This window comes from Mastomys coucha, unplaced genomic scaffold, assembly GCF_008632895.1.
Source record: "Mastomys coucha isolate ucsf_1 unplaced genomic scaffold, UCSF_Mcou_1 pScaffold12, whole genome shotgun sequence".
NCBI classification, from domain to species: domain Eukaryota; kingdom Metazoa; phylum Chordata; class Mammalia; order Rodentia; family Muridae; genus Mastomys; species Mastomys coucha.
The window spans coordinates 19,089,127-19,095,708 of record NW_022196894.1 but is presented as its reverse complement, the minus strand read 5'-3'; the positions used below and the strand labels follow the sequence as shown (position 1 = coordinate 19,095,708).

At 42.2% G+C, this 6,582-nt stretch overlaps 1 protein-coding gene across 8 annotated transcripts in view; it reads right to left on the bottom strand.

Moving 5' to 3' along the window:
- Vps8 (VPS8 subunit of CORVET complex) overlaps positions 1 to 2,769 on the bottom strand; it is a 220,950-nt gene extending 218,181 nt beyond the window's left edge. For 2 of the 8 annotated variants that reach the window (XM_031363491.1, XM_031363497.1), the window contains exon 1: positions 2,662 to 2,769. The gene's annotated coding sequence lies outside the window, so the exon portion shown is untranslated. Of the gene's footprint in view, positions 1 to 2,441; positions 2,630 to 2,661 lie in introns of those variants that run through there. The other 6 variants (XM_031363498.1, XM_031363493.1, XM_031363496.1 and 3 more) reach the window with 6 other exon arrangements.
- Positions 2,770 to 6,582: the final 3,813 nt, after the last annotated feature.

The window sequence follows — 6,582 nt, the reverse complement described above, 5'->3', positions numbered from 1 at the left end:
TAAAATCCTTTGGTGATGTGAGGGTCATTGAAGTACAGCCTTATTACAATGAAATCCAATGTCAAAAACTTGTTCTTATTTTAGGCTTGTACCATAGTAAGAGTAAAGATTTTAAACTCTACTAAATACAAAACAAACAAACAAAAAGACTTTATATATTTATGTTCATTTAAGAAAATACTAGTAGTGATGTATTATTTTTAAGTATACAGTTAATATGTTTGAAGTTATTTAAAATTTATATTGAGAAAAATGTATGTATTTTCAGTATTGTTGTAGACAAGCACCTACATAAGACTGTTAAACTGATTGTTGTTTTATATCGAACAACTTTTATAATACTTATTTTTATTGTTATAATATTTTATAAATTTTAAGGAATATGACAAAAAAGATATTGTAGGTATTGAAGGGGGGTCTCTGGGAGGAGTATGGGTACAAAAGGGAAACAAGAATGTGATTTAATTCTATTTACTTAAAATATGTTTTTAAATGTTAACAAATTCAGATAAATTGAAATCATGTAACTTTTCTCATCTTAATGCAATAAAAGTTTAAAATAAAAAAAAAGAAATTAAAACAGAAAACCAAAAAAAAAAAAACAAAACAAAACAAAACCAAAGAAACCTTGTCTCAAGGAAGGAAAAAAAAAGCCTCACTGAATTGGGAAGACTGTTCAGTCAGTACACTGTCGGCCCTTCAAACATGAGAACCTGAGTTTAGTGATTTGATGGCATCTGTCATTAAGTCCCCAGAATGAGAAGAAAAAGCTAGGCCAACTGTGGCTCACTAGCAGATCCCTGGCCCCAGTGACCTGTCAGCATAGTCTACACAGCAGGTTCCAAGAATGTAAGGGACTCTCGTCTCAAAGCAAGCTGGGAGGCCACTGAGATGGCTCAGGGGCAAAGCACTTCTCAGCAGGCATGGCAACCTGAGTCAGTTCCTGCATAAAGACAGAAAGGAGAGGACTTGGAAAAGTTGTGCTCTCATGGAAGGTGCACATGCACACAAATAATAATTAAATTTAAATTTTTGATTAAAAAAACAAGGTTAAGTCTGGGGTGATGGCTTAATCAGTAAAGTGTCTGAAGCTCAAATATGAGAACCTGAGTTTGACACCCCAAAACCTGCGCTAAAAAGCTGAGCATGAACTGGGCCATGGTGGCGCTCGCCTTTAACCCCAGCACTTGGGAGGCCGAGGCAGGCAGATTTCTGAGTTCGAGGCCAGCCTGGTCTACAGAGTGAGTTCCAGGACAGCCAGCAGGGGTACACAGAGAAACCCTGTCTCAAAAAACCAAAAAAAAAAAAAGCTGTAAACCCGGAACGGAGGGGTAGATGGAGACATGGTCCCAAAGGCTTACTAGCTCATACATCTAGCTGAATCAGCAGGCTGTGCCTTGAGCAACAGGTCCTGTCTCAAAATAGAGGAGTGGCAGGAGAGATGGCTCAGCGATTTAAAAGGTATACTGCTGTTACATAAGACCAGAGTTTGGTTCCCAGCACCAACATGGGGTAGCTCACAACAGCTTGTAACTCCAGCTCCAGGGCCTGTCCCAGTGGCTAAGATGTTTATGGACTGGTGAGATAACACTAAGAGTCACCAAAAAAAAAAAAAAAAAAAAAAAAAAAATTCTGGAAGACAGAATGCACTCAATGACTGCCAACAGTCCAATTACAAACGAAACCTATAAAGAAAAAAATCAGCACCTTATTCTGTTAGAGGTCTGTAAAGAATTTTCTCACATAACTCAGTCACTTCAAGCATACAAAGCTCAACAGTTCAAACAAAACTGCTCCATTTATCTTTATTGTGTATTCTACAGACCAGGTCAGCTAGTGCTAAAGGAGTCAATACTTTTCTGCTTAAATGTCAACATGAGCAAACCCATGACTTAAACACATGTGGGTTCCCCCATCCTCAATCTATATTGGAAGCACTTCAAACACAGAAGTGTAACATAAACCCACACACAACGATGTGCAATTTTCTCCCAAACAGAGACACCTGGAATAGAGTTAGCGGCACTAGCCAACATCTGTGCTTACGTTATTTGGGCTTTTTTTTTTTTTTTTCCCTTGGAGGGGTAGGGGAGGGGGTGTTCAAGTAGAGTGGGTAGTACAATAACTAGCATTCTGGCAAACAGAGCCCCGCCTACTTAAGAGAAGGCTCGGGCAGCTACTCCGGATAACCCAGTACAATCCTTTCTTTGAAACACGTCCACTTAGTACACTCAAACTCTGTATTGCCGCGTGCCTCTGTCCCCGAGTGCCACACCTGGACAACAAACTAAGGCACAAGGGTGCCCCCAACTTCCACCTGGCGGCACTCGGATTGGGGCACACCTGGCAGGAGACGAGGAGGAACCGGCAGCACAGACTGCACCTCAGTCCAAGGGAGTGAGAGCCTCCACCCCGAGCGGCGTGGGACGGACAGCACCCACCTCCCGGCCGCAGTCCGGGCGTGGGCGAACCTGTCCTGTATCCTCGCAGGCGGGCGGACCCGGGTGGAAACTGCTAACCTAGTCCGAAGTCAGACTCCTGAGCCAGCCCGCAGTGGCTGCAGGGTCTGCCGGAACGACTGGGGCGCAGCTCCATCTGCGCACCCCTGCTGCGCCCGCCCGCACCCGCCGCCCCGCCCCACCCGTTCGGAATTCGCGTTACCTGAGCCTGCGTCCGCCCAGACGGGACCCCGGCCCACGTGACCCCGCGGAGGTCAGTTCACGCACGCGCAGTCTCTGCAGCTCTCTGGCGCGCTTCCGCTCTCTACCCAAGAGACGCTCGGCGCTGGGCGGGGCCAGCCCCTACGCCACGCCCTCCTTAAAGGGAGATTCGGTCCGGCCTCTAGGGACGCTCACGGAGCCGGGGCATCTGAGCGGGAGGAGACTGGTATAGGGAGGTCCTCAGATAAAAAGGAACGTCCCTTTCAATCAGTTCACCTGACCTTCCATAAACTGACCCCAGAGCCAGGTGTCAAAGGTCGCGCCAGCCATCCTAGAGAAGGAGCATAGTGAGTTCAAAATAGTCTGGGATACAGAGCAGCCCTGTCTCCGATTCCATAAGTAGATAAATTTATGGATACGCAGTGCGGGGTGGGGGTGTGTGGGGTGGTGGGTGGGAGCAGATGTGGATTCGTTTCGCTGGATTTGGTGGTATCAACTAATTCATTTTCTTTTGAAAGGCGAACACAGGGTTTGTTTTGGTGGGTCTTGTTGAGGGAGGAGGAAGCGTTGTTTTTGCAAATAAGCATGGATACTGAAAACTATTCTTTTCCAAATTGTCATTTTTAGTAGTTATATCGTTATATCGATAATAACAGGGTGGGAGCCGGTCAGTGGTGGCACACGCCTTTAATCCCAGCACTTGGGAGGCAGAGGCAGGCAGATTTCTTAGTTCGAGGCCAGCCTGGTCTACAGAGTGAGTACCAGGACAGCCAGGGCTATACAAAGAAACCCTGTCTCAAAAAAAACAAACTGGGCTGGTGAGATGGCTCAGTGGGTAAGAGCGCCGACTGCTCTTCCGTAGGTCCTGAGTTCAAATCCCAGCAACCACATGGTGGCTCACAACCACCCATAACGAGATCTGACTCTGATGCCCTCTTCTGGTGCATCTGAAGACAGTTACAGTGTACTTATTTATAGTAATAAATAAATCAAAAAAAGAAAGAGTAGAAACCTTGTCTCAAAAAAACCAAAAAAAAAAAAAAACTTAAAAAAAGAAAAAATCAAACAAAATAATAATAATAGGGTGGGTCACATTATTAAATAAAGATGGCATCTTTTTTTCCTAATGTGCTACTGGAAAAAAACTAAAGCATTCAAGACAGTTTGGCGTTTACAGTTGCCAAACTGTAATGGTTTCATTAACCCAAGGAGGCAGATAATATACTTGCTGGACCCGTCTGTGGTCGAGAAATTAGGAAGAAGGGTGTCAGAAGATATTTCTGGAGGAGTTCAGAAAACACTCAGTACAGCCAACATCAGTTGAGTATCAACCAGGCTCACTGTACCTCTGATCTGGCACAAATCCAGAAGTGAGAAAGACAAAGCCTGTCCTATAGGTACTTTGGGGCTAAAAATTTGGTGAACAAACACCATGTCAGTAAAGGCCAGCTGATTACGGTGATATAAAGAAATTATAGCTGGTCAGTGGTGGCGCACGCCTTTAATCCCAGCACTTGAGGGGCAGAGGCAAGCGGATTTCTGAGTTCAAGGCCAGCCTGGTCTACAGAGTGAGTTCCAGGGCAGCCAGGGCTATACAGAGAAACCCTGTCTCAAAAAAAAAAAAAAAAGAAGAAGAAGAAGAAGGCTGTCATTTTTAGGGCCATGGATGAAGGAAAATAATCAATACCTTAGCTAAAAAAAAAAAAGCAGAGGTGGGGGATGGTGAGAGGACTTCTGTAGGTAGGAGCCAGAGAGAACAGTGGGATTAATTACAAGCCAAGTTGAACAGAAACACATTTCAGCCATGACTCTTTGTGTGTGTGTGAGAGAGAGGGGGGCGGGGGAAGAGAGGGAGAGAGGGACAGGGACAGGAGCCTGTCTAAAGCCGGGTAGACAGAACAGTGACACCAGAGCCCTGAGTGACAGAGAACTGTTAAAGTTCTGGGAAGAAGGGAATTCAGCAGACACATGGGGAATGGGGCTTATAGGACATGAGAAATGGGAAGATTGTTAACTTCAAAATAATTTACGGTTGTCACACACTTATTCTAGAGAACTTCAGAGAGCAAACCCAAGTCTTGTGGATGGGTTTTGTAGAAGAGCAGACTTCAACTCAAGATATCTGGGAAATGCCTTCACATGAAGGCCTCTCACATACCCTTGTATAACATGAAGCAGTTCACAGGCTTGCCTGTCCAGTGCGACTTAACTAAACATAAAATAGTATATGCTTGTTATAGAAAGATTAGAAAATTTGGGAATTTGTTTTTAACTTTTATTGCATTATGATGAGAAAAGCTACATTTCAATTTATCTGAATTTGGGTTTTTTTTTATGAGGGAAAAATTTTAATTTTTTTTCTTGAGGAGAAGTAACATAACTAAGTTATACAGTTAAATTCAGAAATCACACTACCTAATTCATATTCCCACACCCTGTTCTTCCACTAGCTTGTTGATAAGGTCATTGTTTATCTGAATTTGTTAACATTTAAAAACATATTTTAGTAAATAGAATTAAATCACATTCTTGTTTCTCTTTTGTACCCCAACTCCTCCAAGTGACCCCCCTTCAATACGTACAATATCTTTTTTTGTCATATTCCTTAAAATTTATAAAATATTATAACAATAAAAATGAGTATTATAAAAGTTGTTTGATATAAAACAATTTAACAGTTTTATGTAGATGCTTGTTATACTGGCTGGTTTTGTGTGTAAACTTGACACAGGCTGGAGTTATCACAGAGAAGGGAGTTTCAGTTGGGGAGGTGCCTCCATGAGACCGAACTGTGGGGCATTTTCTCAATTAGTGATCAAGGGGATAGGGCCCCTTGTGGGTGGTGCCACCCCTGGGCTGGAAGTCTTGGGTTCTATAAGAAAGCAGGCTGAGCAAGCCAGGGAAAGCAAGCCAGTAAAGAACATCCCTCCATGGCCTCTGCATCAGCTCTTGCTTCCTGACCTGCTTGAGTTCCAGTCCTGACTTTCCTTGTGATAAACATCAATGTGGAAGTAAGTCAAATAAACCCTTTCCTCCCCAACTTGCTTCATGGTCATGATGTTTTATGCGGGAATAGAAACCCTGACTAATACACTTGTCTACAGGAATACTAAAAATATATACGCTTTTCTCAACATAAATTTTAAATAACTCCAAATATATTAACTGTATATTTCAAAATAATATATCACTACTAGTATTTTCTTAAATGAACATAAATATATAAAGTCTTTTTGTTTGTTTGTTTGTTTTGTATTTAGTAGAGTTTAAAATCTTGGCTCTTACTGTGGTATAAGCCCAAAATAAGAACAATTTTTAGACATTGGATTTCATTGTAATAAGGCTGTACTTCAATGACCCTCACATCACCAAAGGATTTTACCTCCATCGTAGCTAAACTGAGAGTTGGTAGTTCTGCTGCACCAAGAATGAATTGTAGGCTTGATTTTTGGGTACAGACTTCCGGCTATGGTCAAAGCTATTTGACTTGAGTGAGTGAATTTATTCTCAGCACACAGAGAACAGGTTACATTCATTTAAGAAATGGTATGTGTATTAAGATGGTCTATCCATAAAGTCATTCACTAACTGTTTCAATGAACAATGGTTCTGCTTGGAGAGTGGCACAGACATTAGGTGCGGGTAAGAATATGGTTCATTAGCTGTGATAACTTGGAAAAGCATTCATCTCAGAGAAAGAGTAACTTATAAAGTCCTTTTCTTCAAACTTGATACAAGAACTACAAATGTCAAGCAAAGCATTCAGTCTCACTCTTTGTTGTTCTCTTTCCTACAAGTCACCTCCCAAATTAATTGTCTATGTCTCCCTTGGGTATATAAATACTTTTGAAATATATAAGCTGTTCTGAAAACCATAGTATAGTGTAAAAACATGAAATAAACAATACTAAGAGAGGCTGAG